This window comes from Haliotis rubra, unplaced genomic scaffold (assembly GCF_003918875.1).
Source record: "Haliotis rubra isolate DU_JTF1 unplaced genomic scaffold, ASM391887v1 Scf132, whole genome shotgun sequence".
In the NCBI taxonomy this organism is placed as follows: domain Eukaryota; kingdom Metazoa; phylum Mollusca; class Gastropoda; order Lepetellida; family Haliotidae; genus Haliotis; species Haliotis rubra.
Window position 1 is genome coordinate 792,708 of NW_025765248.1, and position 16,059 is coordinate 808,766.

The following is a 16,059-nucleotide window of genomic DNA, read 5'->3' on the forward strand; positions in this document are numbered from 1 at the left end:
TGCATATTTCAGTAAATGGTTTATTTTCAAACTTTCCACGGATCTAGTTTTACCAGTTATTCGAATTTACCATGTTTCCTCTTTAAAGAGCCACGCTCCATAAATGGACGAGTCTTGCAATAAAGTTTGCAGGGAAACAACCCAAACGCTCTCTAGATTCCATGTTAGGAGTGGGGTAGCCTAGTGTTTAAAGCGTTGGCTCGTCACGCCGAAGACCCGGGTTCGATTCCCCACATGGGTACAATGTGTGAAGCCCATTTCTGGTGTCCCCCGCTGTGATATTGCTGGAATATTACTAATAGCGGCGTAAAACCAAACTCACTCACTCACCCAGGTTAGGATGGAAACGGTTTCCGCCAACCAGTGCTAGCCACCCCTATGGGATTTCCGGGTTAGAATACGTCCCCAGTGAGACAGTGCCTTTGAATGCTTTACCACGAACGGTCTTGTTTGTTTAACGCTGCACCCAGCAATATTTCATCATACAGACCAGGGCCCCGTTCCTCAAAGCGATCGCAGTGCTACGACAGTCGTAAGTCAATGTTAAGGTATGGGAGTTACGATCATTTTAGCGCTACGATCGCTTTGAGGAACGGGGCCCTGGCCATCCAATGATCGATATATTGAACAATGATCCATTGGTGCACTAGCACAAGCTAGGGTCCAAGTCACATAGCCTGACCACCCGGTTCAGTTAGCATATATTGCTGACGGACTTTCTAACCTCAAATCACCACGGGGTGACTTGAAAGGGTTGTTGAGGAACTTTCTAAATGGGTAGACCAGCACAGGCTGCTGGGGACCTATTCTAACCCGAAAAATCCCATAAGGTGACCAGCTGGTGTTTCTTGGGACCTATTCTAACCCGGAAATCCCATATTGTGGCCCTGTGGCTCACCCTATGGGATTTCCGAGTTAGAATAGGTCCCCAACTAAAACAACTTAAACCCCTCTCCAAAGATATTTACAATAACTAATTACATCACAAGCAATTATTAGAGACAGAGAAAGACTGAAAGATAACAGGGGGAAATGTTATAATACAAAAGGTGTATAGAGAACTATACCTAACTTGTTTAGCTTCGAGTGCCAACCTTCCAGGTGGTTGGTGGTCCTGGAACCAACTGTATGAAAGTGGTTCCAAATACTACGCCCATCCGCTTCGACCCACTGTTCGGTTCCACGTAGTTAGTGAATTTCACAATCCCAGCATCTTCAAGGTCAACATTCTCAAGGGCATTCAACCAGATGTCGTCTATGTCACGTGGATGGATGAGAGGCGGGACAGAGGCTAAAACTACTCACTTATAAACATATGATTTTAATCAATGACATTCTTTTAAAGTGTTCATCCATCGGGTAGCCATCATAATTTGAAATTAATTAAACAGTGTTCACTCTGTGAGAACAGTTCACCGGCACATGCCAACTTTAATTAAACAGGCTATAACCAGAAATGCAGTGAGCTGTGGCCTTTATTCCCTTGTAACAACATACAGGGTGCAGGCACAGTGAGGTTAAACCATGGGATTTCTGGGTTAGTATAGGTCCCCTGCTAAAACAACTGGTCACCCTATGGGATTTCCGGGTTAGTATAGGGCCCCAGCAACATCGAGGTCTCTTAACAGAAGAAATACGGTATTCGATAAACGGTTTGTGTGCCATGCATTCAGATGATATTTCATCTATATGTGTACCACATTTGATCACTTTGAAAAGAACTTTTGAATTATTTGCAAACGTTTTAGTAAAGTAAATTAAGCATTACCCTTGAGTCCACTTTTTGTTTGATAGTCATGGAAAACTTGAAGAGTGTTATATTTCGCTGTGAACATAGTTGAAGTTTTTAGATGAAATATTTTAAAGACAAGGTATAGGGGGAATGTAATGAATATATACAGTATATTTTGCATTGTGCTTTTGTATCGTATAAGCCCAGATTTCGCAGTTCAAGACTGCCAGATTGTGACGGAGTAAATGGGCATCAGTGACGTTTCGAATAGCCATCACCGTGACTACCCGAGAATCTGATCATGCTATCCACCACTAGTTTTTCTGCATGATGCTGACTCATACTCTCAAATGAGTCTGGTTGTGTTACCCACGTTGGGATTCAAGGTTAGGTTAGAAAGGTTGCCCCAACCTGTGCTGATCTACCCGTATGGACTCCGGGTCAGAGAAGGTCCTCAGTAACCTGTGCTGATCTACCCGTATGGGCTCCGGGTCAGAGAAGGTCCTCAGCAGCCTGTGCTGGTCTACCCGTATGGGCTCCGGGTCAGAGAAGGTCCTCAGCAACCTGTGCTGGTCCACCCGTATGGGCTCCGGGTCAGAGAAAGTCCTCAACAACCTGTGCTGGTCTACCCGTATTGGGCTCCGGGTTAGAGAAGGTCCTCAACAACCTGTGCTGGTCCACCCGTATGGGCTCCTGGGTCAGAGAAGGTCCTCAGCAGCCTGTGTTGGTCCATCCGTATGGGCTCCGGGTCAGAGAAGGTCCCTCAACAACCTGTGCTGGTCCACCCGTATGGGCTCCGGGTCAGAGAAAGTCCTCAACAACCTGTGCTGGTCTACCCGTATGGGCTCCGGGTTAGAGAAGGTCCTCAACAACCTGTGCTGGTCCACCCGTATGGGCTCCGGGTCAGAGAAGGTCCTCAGCAGCCTGTGTTGGTCCACCCGTATGGGCTCCGGGTTAGAGAAGGTCCTCAGCAGCCTGTGCTGGTCCACCCGTATGGGCTCTGGGTCAGAAAATTTCCCCACCAACCTGTGCTGGTCTACCCGTATGGGCTCCGGGTCAGAGAAGGTCCTACACACAACCCTGGGTCCGGGCTGGTCTACCCGTATGGGCTACCCGGGTCAGAGAAAGTCCTCAACAACCTGTGCTGGTCTACCCGTATGGGCTCCGGGTTAGAGAAGGTCCCCAACAACCTGTGCTGATCTACCCGTATGGGCTCCGGGTCAGAGAAGGTCCTCAGCAGCCTGTGCTGGTCTACCCGTATGGGCTCCGGGTCAGAGAAGGTCCTCAACAACCTGTGCTGGTCCACCCGTATGGGCTCCGGGTCAGAGAAGGTCCTCAACAACCTGTGCTGGTCTACCCGTATGGGCTCCGGGTTAGAGAAGGTCCTCAGCAGCCTGTGCTGGTCCACCCGTATGGGCTCCGAGTTAGGAAAGGTCCCCACCAACCTGTGCAGGTCTACCCGAGGGGTGGGGTAGCCTAGTGGTTAAGGCGGTACGCTCGTTACACTTAAGATCGGGGTTCGATTCCGGGGCACATGGGCACAATGTGCGAAGCCCATTTCTGGTGTCCCCCGCCGTACCTGATATTGCTTAAATATTGCTAAAGGCGGCGTAAAAACAAACTCACTCACTCACTTTCCGGTTTATAACAGGTTCCCGACAGCCTATGCTGGTCTACCCTGTGGATTCCGCGTTAGAATACTTTCCCTTAGTAACTTGTGCTGGTCTACCCCCGTTGGATTTCCAGTTTAGAATAGGCCCAAGCAACCTGTGCTGGTCTACAATAAGGGTTTCCGGTTTAGACTACTTTATTTCCCTTAGCAACCGGTGCTGGTCTACCCTAGGGGTTTCCAGTTTAGAATAGGTCAACAGCAACCCATGCTGGTCTACCCTATGGGTTTCCAGTTTAGAATAGGTCAACAGCAACCCATGCTGGTCTACCCTAGGTGTTTCCGGTTTAGAATAGGTCAACATGCAACCCTATGCTAGGTCAACAGCAACCCATGCTGGTCTACCCTAGGGGTTTCCGGTTTAGAATAGGTCAACAGCAACCCATGCTGGTCTACCCTAGGGGTTTCCGGTTTAGAATAGATCAACAGCAACCCATGCTGGTCTACCCTAGGGGTTTCCGGTTTAGAATGGGTCCCTTACAACCGTTACAGGTCACCCTGTGGTGCACTCAGCAACATTCCAGCTTTATTGCGGGAATTACTAATTTAGGGTCTTTGGTTACAACGTGTTTCCTGATTGGTCGTGTCTTTGTTGCTTTGTTGTCTCAGCAGTGTTCCAGCTATAAATAATCGCTGTAAATAATCGAGTCTGGACCAGCCAATCCAGTGATCAACAACGTAGGCATCGATCTACGCAATTGGGATACGATGACATGTGTAAACCAAATCAGCGAGCCTGACCACCCGATCCCGTAAGTCGCCTCCTACGTCGAGGTTAGAAAGTCCGTCAGCAATATATGCTAACTGAACCGGGTGGTCAGGCTATGTGACTTGGACCCCAGCTTGTGTTAGTGCACCAATAGATCATTGTTCATAATATCGATCATTGGATGGCCTGGTCTATATGATTACAAGCTGCCGTCATATTGCTGAAATAGTGCAGCGTTAAACAAACACGACCGGTCATGGTAAAGCATCCAAAGGCACTGTCTCAATAACATGTTGATCTTATTTGAACGCTCTTACAGATCGGGGCGGTGGGGTAGCGTAATGGTTAAAGCGTTGGCTCGTCACGCCGAAGACCCGGGTTCGATTCCCCACATGGGTACAATGTGTGAAGCCCATTTCTGGTGTCCCCGCCGTGATGTTGCTGGAATATTGCTAAAAGCGGCGTAAAACCAAACTCAGTCAGTCAGTCAGTCTTACAGATGATGTATGCGTTTCTTATACCACACACATACAACACACTGTTAATATCATTTGAAGTTAAGTATGGCAGACATATGTTTACATCCCCATCAATAACACGATGTGTGTCCCCAGGGGCCTTTCATCGCAAGTTATGTCCCCGCTCTGTCGCTTTTGACTACGCTTTCTTGAGTAATGCAGTGTTTCATCCACACAATGCTCTATTTCAGTGATGTTTATAGATTTTGCAACTCTATTGTCTCCGAAATACCCCCTTAGATAACCACACAAAATAAAGAACTTCTCAAATTCCGTAATTACTATCGACAGATGCTATACGTTTGAAACATTTCGTTTACCGCAAACACAATTGGTTTCTTTCAGAACAGGGCCCCGTTCCTGAAAGCGATCGTAGCGCTAGGGTGATCGTAACTCCCATACTTTAACATAGACTTACGACTGTCGTAGCGCTACGATCGCTTTGAGGAACGTGACCCTGGTCTTTTCTGACGCAGATACGGATAGACAAAGACGTTACAGGTGTCGTGACTTGAAGAAAATAAACTGACTCGGTTGTTACAAATAAGCCACATATGTGTGTGTGTGTGTGTGTGTGTGTGTGTGTGTGTGTGTGTGTTATCCTTTATCGAAATATTGAATGATTTTTTTGTTGTTGTCTCATTCTAGTCTGTCAGCTGAATTAAGTGTGTGGAATTATGGTAACCCATATGTGCCGCATTAACGATGGCTTCGACCTTTTTTATAATCATGAAAACAAAAACTGAAACCTGTCCATGGACATCACAAGGGCGGTCGGTCAATCACTGTCACAACTGACAAATCGGAACAAGTTTAACTGATCATTACATTTTTGCTGATTGGTAGTTATTCTGTACCATTCATTTGCCGTTGTTTGCGAAGAGGCCAATAGCAACGTGGCGTCATATGAACACATTGTTGCCAATAATCGAGAATACCGTCATCCAGTGTAGAGTTAAACAATCAAATAAACAATACAAAATGAAGCGAGTGAGTGAGTTTAGTTTTACGCAGCAGTCAGCAATATAACACCTATATGGCGGTGGTCTGGACCAGACAATCCATTGATCAACAACACGATCGAGTATCGATCTACGCAATTGGGATACGATGATATGTGAGTGAGTGAGTTAGTCTGACCACCCGATCCCGTTAGTTGCCTCTTACGACAAAAGTATGGGTTACTGAAGATCAATTCTAACAAAATGAAGATATTAGGTACTCGCTCTTTGTGAATCCTTGTAGTTTCTCGGTCTGACGGATGTGATAGACATTTACTGCTAGTAAAACCAACGAGGAGGTGTTTGGTGCAGACAAACCAAGAATCAACAAGCAAGAATCAAACCAACCCTACGATCAGCGGATCCGGCCTCGAGCAGGCGACAGTGAATTGTACCTAGACTGAGCGTTGGGCCATTATGTGAATCAAATGGTGAATCAAAGTCATACCATGCTTTTTCGAATTATATATTTGTTGGCGTAGGTTTCCAAACTATGTTTACAATGAAGTGATTGAAAGATATATTGTAAGTAAGGGTTTTACGCCGCTTTTAGTAACAATCAAGCAACATCACGGCAGTGGACTCCATTGTATGTGGGAAACGAACGCGGACCTTCGGTGTGACGAGCGAAAACTGTCACCTCTTCGCTATTCTCGAAAACAATATATCGTGTCAGAAATTGCTTGAAAAAAGTAATTATGCTTCAAACTGCTTAAAAGAGAATTGTTTTTACCGCCCCATAATCCCCTCCTAGAAATGAAAAATGATGGCATACAAAAACAAATGCTTTTGGTAAAAAACGAGTGCTGCTGTCAACAGCCAACTTCTACACACTTCAGAGTTAGAGCACTTTCCGTTCTGTCACTTCCGGTGACAACAGATCTGGCGCTAGATAACTTGGTAACAATGTTCGAAGTACATCCGTCTCTGATTATACGATTTCCGGTTTCAGGAAGCATACATTTCGACTGCTTAAGTTTTTACATGTTTAGAATATGTCCCTTCCCAAATTTTGAAGTTCATTGATTGATTTCTTTTCGTGACTTACTAAACCGAAGGGTTGCTAGAATAAGAAAACATCATATCTATAATGAAATCAAATATTAAACAAATATCTTTATGCTAAGGACATTAGGACCCCTGTCCTAGAATGATGTGTATTTTCTGCAAGATATATAGTGCGTTACATGCTGCAAGGCTACATGAGGACGGGGAATGCATTACAGTTGGAACATATCAGTGGTCAGGAATATTACAACTGATGTCCTGACGTCATCTACATAACACAGTCTGGCCCAGGAAATTCAATGTTTGATAGCACGAGCAGAGATCGACTTCGTCGGTTACAATGACACGAAACCCGTGAACAGGGGCGTAGCTACCATCATAAAAAAAGCCCGGGCTTACACATAAGTGTTGCTAAAAAGGTTGGGCAAGCCCCCAATAATATCTAAACATAAACCTTTGCAAAGGGGTGGAAATAACCCATTGCCCGACGCCCGAGTCCAGTGTTTTTCGGTCGGGCAAGCATATTTGTATATCACACTGTACCGGTGTCCAGTTGACTTTCCAATGTTAATTATGTTGTTTATTTAAAAAATCAACAAGAAAATCGGCCAGTATAGTGGAAATATTATCAGGGTAAGTGATTTTACTTGTGCCACTGTACCGGAGTACACTAGCAATTTTAAAGTTATTTCCAGCCCTGTGCAACCTATCGGGATTACGCGAAATTGGCTTGCTACGTGCCTGGTGAAGATCCGGGTTAGAATTGATCTTCAGTAACCCATGCTTGTCGTAGGGGACGACTAACGGGATCGGGTGATCAGGCTCGCTGACTTGGTTGACATGTCATCGGTTCCCAATTGCGCAGATCGATGCTCATGCTGTTGATCACTGGATTGTCTGGTCCAGACTCGATTATTTACAGACCGCCGCCATCTAGCTGGAATATTGCTGAGTGCGGCGTAAAACAACAAACCAACCAACCAACAATAACACGACCAATCAGGAAACATGCTGTAATCAAAGACCCTTAAATTAGTAGCCTGAAACACACAATGGGGTCCCGAGGTCCGACTCTGTCCCGCAAAGAAAATAGTTATAAGGTTCTTTGTAAGATCAAGTGGCAGCGTGCGGCCGTGATACAGGCCCTGATTTACTGGATGAGTGCATGACGCCCTCATCCTTGGAGACATCCAGTTTCTACCATGAAGATGGAATGGAATGAAAATGCAAAACATGCTCTTGTTCTGAGTCATCATATTGTTTTGGGACTTGGAAATCGATAACAGTTTGATACCATGTATTTGTTAACCATGACCGCCATGATCACCGCCTTAGTCATTCCCGAAAAACAACAATGTTTCCTTGATGAATGCCCCGAGGTGATGCAAATCTCGCGACTAACGCTATAAAGACGTGGCTGGAATCGCGCGACTAACACCACGAAGATGATGAAGACAAGGATGGGAATCCGAGACCGGAGGCTTCAGACGGTGGTAATGGCCTCACAATTACTACAGCAATATAGGAATCATTTTTGTCATTCCACCTGTCATATGGAGTTTGCAAAATTCATAGAAACAACCAGAATGCAATTGTAGGTGACATTTCTTGTCGTTCTATGTGGCTTAATTCCCTAGCTGTCTTTTCACTGGTCCCCCTGACAGACTTAATACCACTCTATGCCATGGGTTGACAGACTCAATCACCCTGCAGGCAGCCAGCATACTTGAGGTGTGGGGGCAAGTCACAAGACCTGATCTTTTGTATGTTCCGCTTATAAATATTTATTTAAGGTTTCAATCAATGGAAAGGTGATTGTAAAACTGCCACTTCGGAAGCTTTTCAGGAAGGATATCGACATGAGATGTTTACCGTGACTGGATCCCGCGAAGAAGGCGGTGGAGATCGTGACGTCACTGATTAGAAAGAGGAAGAGCGTGATGCCATTGGAGGAAATCTTTGGGAGATAGATCGGGAAGAAAGTTCGAACAAACAAACTGTCAAAGAGATCGAGGGTTTTGGGAGAACTACTGAAGACAAGTGTTTTCGTAAAAGAATTGGCACTGTCTGGAATCCCTATTTGGAAACTTTCCCGTACGAACGCTTTAACCACTAGGCTACCCCAACACCCGAGGTTCATAGAAACTTTAAATAGCTCTAATTGGAATAGATTACAAACTGAACCAATTAACAAACCAGCGCGGCTCACACCTTTCCGCCATTGACGGGTGAGTTCAAAAGGCAGATTAGTGATTTTACGGAAATCACTGTCTGTGCTAATCAGACTGGAACTGATAAGGTGCCCCTATTAGTGATTTGGAAATCATTATATAAACAAATGCTTAGGTGGAGGAATTAGGACTGGATCATCTTTTTTCTACCCTCATAGACATACCTATGTCTCGAATACATCGATAAGTCGAATTTATTACTTGGTCCCCAGCGATTCGACTCATCGGGATTTGACTGTAATTAGGATATAAACCTATTCTGTTTTAAAATTAGAGGTAGTATAATGGAATTATTTAATAGATTTATATTTGATATAAAACCGAACGCGGTAAAATCCTCATCAATTAAACCATTACGATGATGTCAGGCTCTATTTGTTGCAGGCGATTTTAGCCACAAAATTAGAAAGATAAAACTTATGCAGCTGTAAGTCATTTTGTAAAAGACATTATATATCGACTGACGTGGCCGATAGAGTAATAATTTCTCATGTAAGAACTGCACCGTTGATGTTATATGGCATCTTGTTCGGCTACAGCCATTCGTCTGACACAAACTAGGACACTTGAGTGACAGAGCAGCCCAAAGGTTCTTGAAGTCTTAAAGTGAACATACCATTGGTGAACCAATATTTCCTTTCATTCCACGCTTCAATAGACATTTGGTTTTCTCAGAGGAGTCATGGAATATATTTTGAGCTCAAAAGAAATCAAAACATTTAACATTCCCAATGAACTATTTCTACATGAAGCACGAGGAACCATTTTCAGTAACAGATTATCAAATGGTCGCGACCCTTGACCTTAAACCTTAAAAAGTGTGAAAAGTTGATTTTGCCAGATTGGAAACGTTAAGGGCTTAAGAGTCCTAAAAATGTTATACGACTTGGTATTATATTTCCTCCCTCTTGCCACCAAGCTAAACACACAGGTCTGGTGTATGATTTGCGAAGTATATAATTGGGGAATACTTGGCGAGGAAACACGACGGTTCCACAGACAAACCACGTGTCAAGGTGTGGAAAGATAATCCAGCATATGGAGAGCTCAGACCTTAGTACTAATTCCACGTACGCGGTTTCTCTTCTATCCCGATAACTCACTGACAAACGTTTGTACATATGATTGTGGAAGTAGGCTAAACACCTCCATCGTAGTGGGGAAAACGTGCTGTCGGTTGTTTCCCCGATGATTCCAATTCAGAGTAATGAAGGATACAGGTCGCTAGATATGCCTTACAATACACTTACAGTATGATTTACTCTTCAACTAGGCGCTTCCTTGTCCAAGACCTGCTCTCCGAGTAGGCTCATCATTAGTTTCAGATGCTGAGGTCGGCGAAGTCGTTAGACCATCAGTACACTAACTTTATAACGAACGCGCTTAAACGAATTGAGGGAAAAAAACAGGGATCATGTCCCCGCCGTGATATTGCAGGAATATTGCTAAAGGCGGCGTAAAACCCAGCTCACTCACTCACTCCTAGGATAATGGTGTATATATTCTCACTCAAACAGTCACATGTTATGGATATATATACGGTTACATCGAAGATTGATTTCTCCACTAACTTGGGGAAACCAACTGCAGTCCTTATGCGGATGAATTGCACGAGGATCATGCATCAAACTGCTGAAAAGCATGTGCAAATATCGTGCATGTGAACAGCTGCGTTTTGGTGTAAAGTTTTGTTTAGAATTCGCAAATTTTCACTGGTTTTGACAATAATCTTTTCAAAGTTACGAATTTGTTTTACAATACATCAGTTCATGTGTAAACAGTACCTGTAAACAGTATGGAGTATTTTGCAAAATTTAGTTTAAAACAGTTGCCTGAAGTAAGTGGCTATATTTACACTAGTGAGTCTAAACTTTTGAAAGGAAGTATATAATGGCACACCTTTCTCAAATAATCATCCCTTATAAAATAGTAAGCAACGTCATATATAAAATAAAAACGAAGCGACCGCTTTGAAACTTGGTATGTGTCGACCTCCAAATTAAAACAAGCATATTTAATGTGAAACCAACAAATAAAATTAATGGTTATGCAATGAAGAATTGTGTTATACAATTACCAAGGTTTTCAAGTCAATACAATATTCTACAATGACATTATGCAATAAAATGGTAGTACACAATTCAATGGTTATACAATTACAGTGTCAGTATAAAGTACAATAGCTGTGGAAATGGCAATGAAGTCAGTGATAATATTCTTCTGTGGTCAAGCTTCCAAAATAGTGAGTGAGTGAGTATGGGCTTAGTACTTTTACGCCGCTGTCAATGTCAGCAATGTCACGTCGGGGATACCAGAAATGGGCTTCACACATTGTACCCATGTGGGGAATTGAATGTTTCAGGAGATTCCATATTACACTGGACCCATAACTACCTATGTATAGCAACTTCGACACATTCATTCGTGACAACATATTATCACAGTACGAATAGTAACATAAATATTGCAATACAAATGCAACATTGTTCAACAACATACAAATGCAACATTGTTCAACAACATACAAATGCAACATTGTTCATACAACATACAAATGCAACAGTGTTCAACAACATACAAATGCAACATTGTTCAACTTATACTGACCTATAAATGATGACGTGAACGCCTATTGTTCTTCTAAAAATGAAAACCGGTCACGCATATCATATTTCATGATTCATTTACAAATGACAAAAGTAATGTATAGCAATATATATTTAATATGATCGTATTTTTAGGCCGTGCTAAATTGCAGGTTGCCGTGAACATATTTCAGAGAAACTTTATGTCATGTATACATACTATCAGCTCCAACTGGAACCTTACATCACAGAACTAAAAAGTAAAGATCTCATACGTGCTCTCTGCAAATTTCGGATTGCCCACAACGATTTTAAAGCCAACATCTTTTGTTGGATGTGCCTATTGAAGAGCTCTACTGTACATTCTGCAATTCCCCACAGGTTGAAGACGAAAAACATATTTTCTTTTCTTGTAAACAGTACCAACACTTCCGCGAAAAATATCTCATCCAACTTAGAAATGTATATAAGGCCCCACTCTCACTCCATAATATTTTAAGCTCTAAACATCCACGTATTATATACATTACTGCTTTATTTATACACCAAATACTCTCTTGCAGGTATAAAGCTACAATGTAGTTAATGAAAATGACCACTGTCCATCTGTACCTTAAATTATGTAACTGTATTATGGGCCATTAGGCCGACATTACAAAATAGACTCTGTCTGTCTGTCTGACTATCAGCTCCATTAACCAAGAAGCTCCAGAGACTGTTTGTTTGTTGTTTAACATCACACTCGGAAATATTCCGCGTATATAACGGAGGTTTGTAAATAATCAAGTCTGGACCAGACAATCCAGTGACCAACATCATGAACATCGATCTACGTAATGAAGATACGATGACCTCTGTCAACCAAGTCAGCGAGCCTAACCGTTCCAGTTTGTCGCCTTTTTCGACAAGCATGGGTTGCTGAAGACCCGGATCTTCACAGGTCCTTCATTTTCTTACTTGTTTTGGGGAGCTAATCAGCAATTCCGAGTCGGGTATTGTGTGAATCATTCGTCCCGTTAGTCACCTCTTACGACAAGCATGGGTTGCTGAAGACTAATTCTAACCCGAATCTTCACGAGTTTCCACATAAAACTGAATCGCGACTGCTATAACATATATCACCCATCAAAAGTTTAGACTCACTTAAAGGTCACATGCAACGTAAAACACAACTTTGCAGATTCTGATACCTTTCGGTATGGACTTACCGAAACAAATCGTCAAAAATGCAAATTCAACTTATAAAGTTGAAAAATAACGCGATGAAAAAAAACGCGCGAAATCGGAGTTCAAACGTTTCACTAATTTTCCCCCGACTTTTCTGGGGAAAACGGGTTTCAACAGCTGGGCTGCGCTTATAGCACGTGCGCAGTGAAGTAGGTTCGCGCAGCTTGGAAGCGGTTGTCCGGTGAATACTCGGTGAAGGCTTTGGTGTGAGCTATTTTTCTAATGTTTTGTTGATATCTCACAGGCGCGAGCTTCTTATATGTTGTGACAGTAAATTAACTGTTTATATAATTTCATTTGTCTATTTCACCACACGTTCTTCTTACCGAGTCACTTTCTCACTTCGATACTTAAAAGCAATGCCATTATTTAGCGTTGACAGAATTTCCAACTGTGATATAGATATGTCGTTGTCACAGACTGAACTCAATGTCTTGTTTTATTGACACCTGTGTGTCTGCCTGCCTGTCTGCTAATGACAATATTCAATACACAGCTGCTATCACTGACCACATGCAATTTGAACTTAACACCAATCAGGCTGTACACCATAAACAAAATGCATTGATTTATGGCCCGAGTTCGGTCTCTCTCACATTACGTAATTACACAGACAGGCAGGTGTGATACTTGAACACATGACATGTTATGATGTCTGTTGATTGCAAAATGTTATACACAAAAAATGAGCATGTATTTACAAAACCCAACATCTCTATATATACACACACAATGACCCGTGAGGGCATCTGCAAATGAACCAGCCGTTACACTTGAGTGCACACCCACCCGCTCTGACTGGGTTCGGTATCCCGGCTGCTTCGTTTCTTGGGAAGTAAACCGAAGTACACAATATCAAACAGCTGCGTTTTGATGTAAAGTTTTGTTAAGAATTCACCAATTTTCACTGAATTCATCATTTATTGAACTCATGACAATTATCTTTTCAGTGTTACGAATTTGTTTTACAGTACATCAGTTCATGTGTTAACAGGGCCCATAAACAGCATGGAATATTTGACAACATCCAGGTTAGACCAGTTGAGTGAAGTAGGTGGCTGCATTTACGCTAGTGAGTCTAAACTTTTGATGGGTAGTATACAACAGCTGATAGGGGCGGGGTCAGTGGTGGGGGGAGGAAGACTAGGAATACAATTGTATAACCATCCCACTCGTTCACACACTTTAAACGGCTTTCAAAACTTAAAGGGTTGAATGGTGCTTTGAACACGATCTAAGAATACTGTTCGTAACAATAATATAACCATCTCACCCATTCACTCACTTCAAACGGTTTTCGAACTTCTGTTGAAGATGGAAAACTTTGTTCTCAGAAGAATTGTGATATTTCGTTGTCAGGTGTTGTCAAGGGAATCTAATCAGGTAGAATCATTGAGGCCTCAAAATCGCATTTCCGGTGCCAAAGAACACGGTTTACATGTGAATGACTCGCCTCGAAAAAGTATTTTTAAAGAAAAATATCGCTTGTGAAACACTGACACTTTAAAGCTTAATTTTCTTTCAGATGTGGCCTTTTTGTGTTTAACAAAAGATAGCATGTTCAACATGAATGACAGGTCTCTAATTCGCATGCTTTTCTTTGATGTCTGTTCGTATGTTTAAGGTCACAGAAGTATCGGCATCAATGCCGTTCCTTTCTCCTCCCACCTGTTTTGCATCCCTGTGGATCAATTCAAAACATATCTGGGTTATTTTATCACGGGGCTGTTACGAAACAACAGTCAGCTCGATGAGGGGCGTGCGGTATGTAATTCCCTTGAGTATGGCAGGCTTAATATTGACGTGGTCGGTAAAATCTGGTTTTGGTGCTGAAGAGTTCTCTGTGGAGAAAATAGCTACAATTTCCTTATTAGTGTCCCTGGTAGAGAAGTGCGTGAGAAGACACCATGATAAGCAGTATACCGAATTCGATCCGAGCCAAATGCTTTGAATACGGGCATCTACTATATATAACGAATCTAGGTCACTGGTGTGGCAAATTTCTTGCTGTTACGATATACTCGAACCCGGTTGAGACGAATTCTCGGTTGTGTCGAACTCATCTCTCGGTCCCTGCCGAATTCCTTAGATTTATCATTGTTTTTACCCTGATGTCTCGGACTAGATGTGTCGAATTCCCGGTTGTGTGGAACTCATTTTAGGGTCCCCAAAAGCCCTAATAAGTACAAATTTACCCTTTTGTCTCGAACTGTCAAAGTTGGCCCTTGCAACTGAGAATTTCATTCGCGCAATCAAAAGCCATGCTCATAAACAAGCTACCAAAAGATCACAGGTGAGGATGAACGGATTCAGCAATTAAGAGGCATGTATAACTACACATCTATACACACACTGCCAACCAATTGAGTTATTACGTACATAATAAACCTTAATTAACTTGTTACCGGTGACACGTTTATCACAACGATGTTGTAAGCACTTTAGCCATGTTAGTACTTGGTCAATTCTATGCTGACGATCTGTCGAACACTCGGATAAGTCGAACTGTTACCTTGTCCCAACGAGTTCGACACAAAGGGGTTTGACTGTATTGTTTTTATTTTTAGGTTTATATATGTTCTTTACTAAATTTTGCTGTTGTTGTCCTGCTGTCTCTTTTGTTTTTATGCTTTTAAACATTTTGTTAACAATATATAGAACACAATAACTGAGCGACAGCTTCTTCACTGTTTACATGGGATACGGATGGCACACTCGTAATTGGATGCTGCCGCCTGAAATGGCTATTGGTTCGAATCCCGGGTGGACCCATGTCAACAGACCAAAGCTGCGGATATTTGAGACTTGCATCATTTCTGACTTCATGTTGACACGCCGATATATAACTGGAATACTGTTCAACGGAATGGAATACTATTCTCATAAACTACAGGGGGCTTTGGGGTAGCCTAGTGGCTAAAGCGTTCGCTGAAAACCTGGGTTCGATTCCCCACATGGATACAATGTGTGAAGCCCATTTCTTGTGTCCCCCGCTGCGATATTGCTGGAATATTGCTGAAAACTGCGTAAAACAATACTCACTCACTCACTTATAAATTATTATAGGGGGTTGCGTGGTGTTAGGAATAGGATCCTGTGAAGGTACATTTTCGCTACAAGTGGATCTCGGATAGTTATAAGTGAGCGGTGCGTAGCTACGTACGATTTCGTACCGATTTCGATATTCGAAGTGTATCGCCCCATCCCTCATCTATTGTACAAACATGTCAAGTATATATATCACCCAAATTACTTCCCACGTACCACTTGCTTGACAACGACATTAGAATCTAGGTCGAAACGTCGCCTATATAGAATAAATAAGTTGTATATCCATAAAATAGTCCTCATTCTTCAGTATCACGGTAGCCTGGAGTGA

At 42.7% G+C, this 16,059-nt stretch overlaps 1 long non-coding RNA gene across 1 annotated transcript; it reads left to right on the forward strand.

Moving 5' to 3' along the window:
* Positions 1-605: 605 nt before the first annotated feature.
* Positions 606-1,767, forward strand: LOC124267576. The gene is made up of 2 exons (XR_006896065.1): positions 606-924; positions 1,548-1,767. It is a non-coding gene; the product is annotated as an uncharacterized LOC124267576 (long non-coding RNA).
* Positions 1,768-16,059: the final 14,292 nt, after the last annotated feature.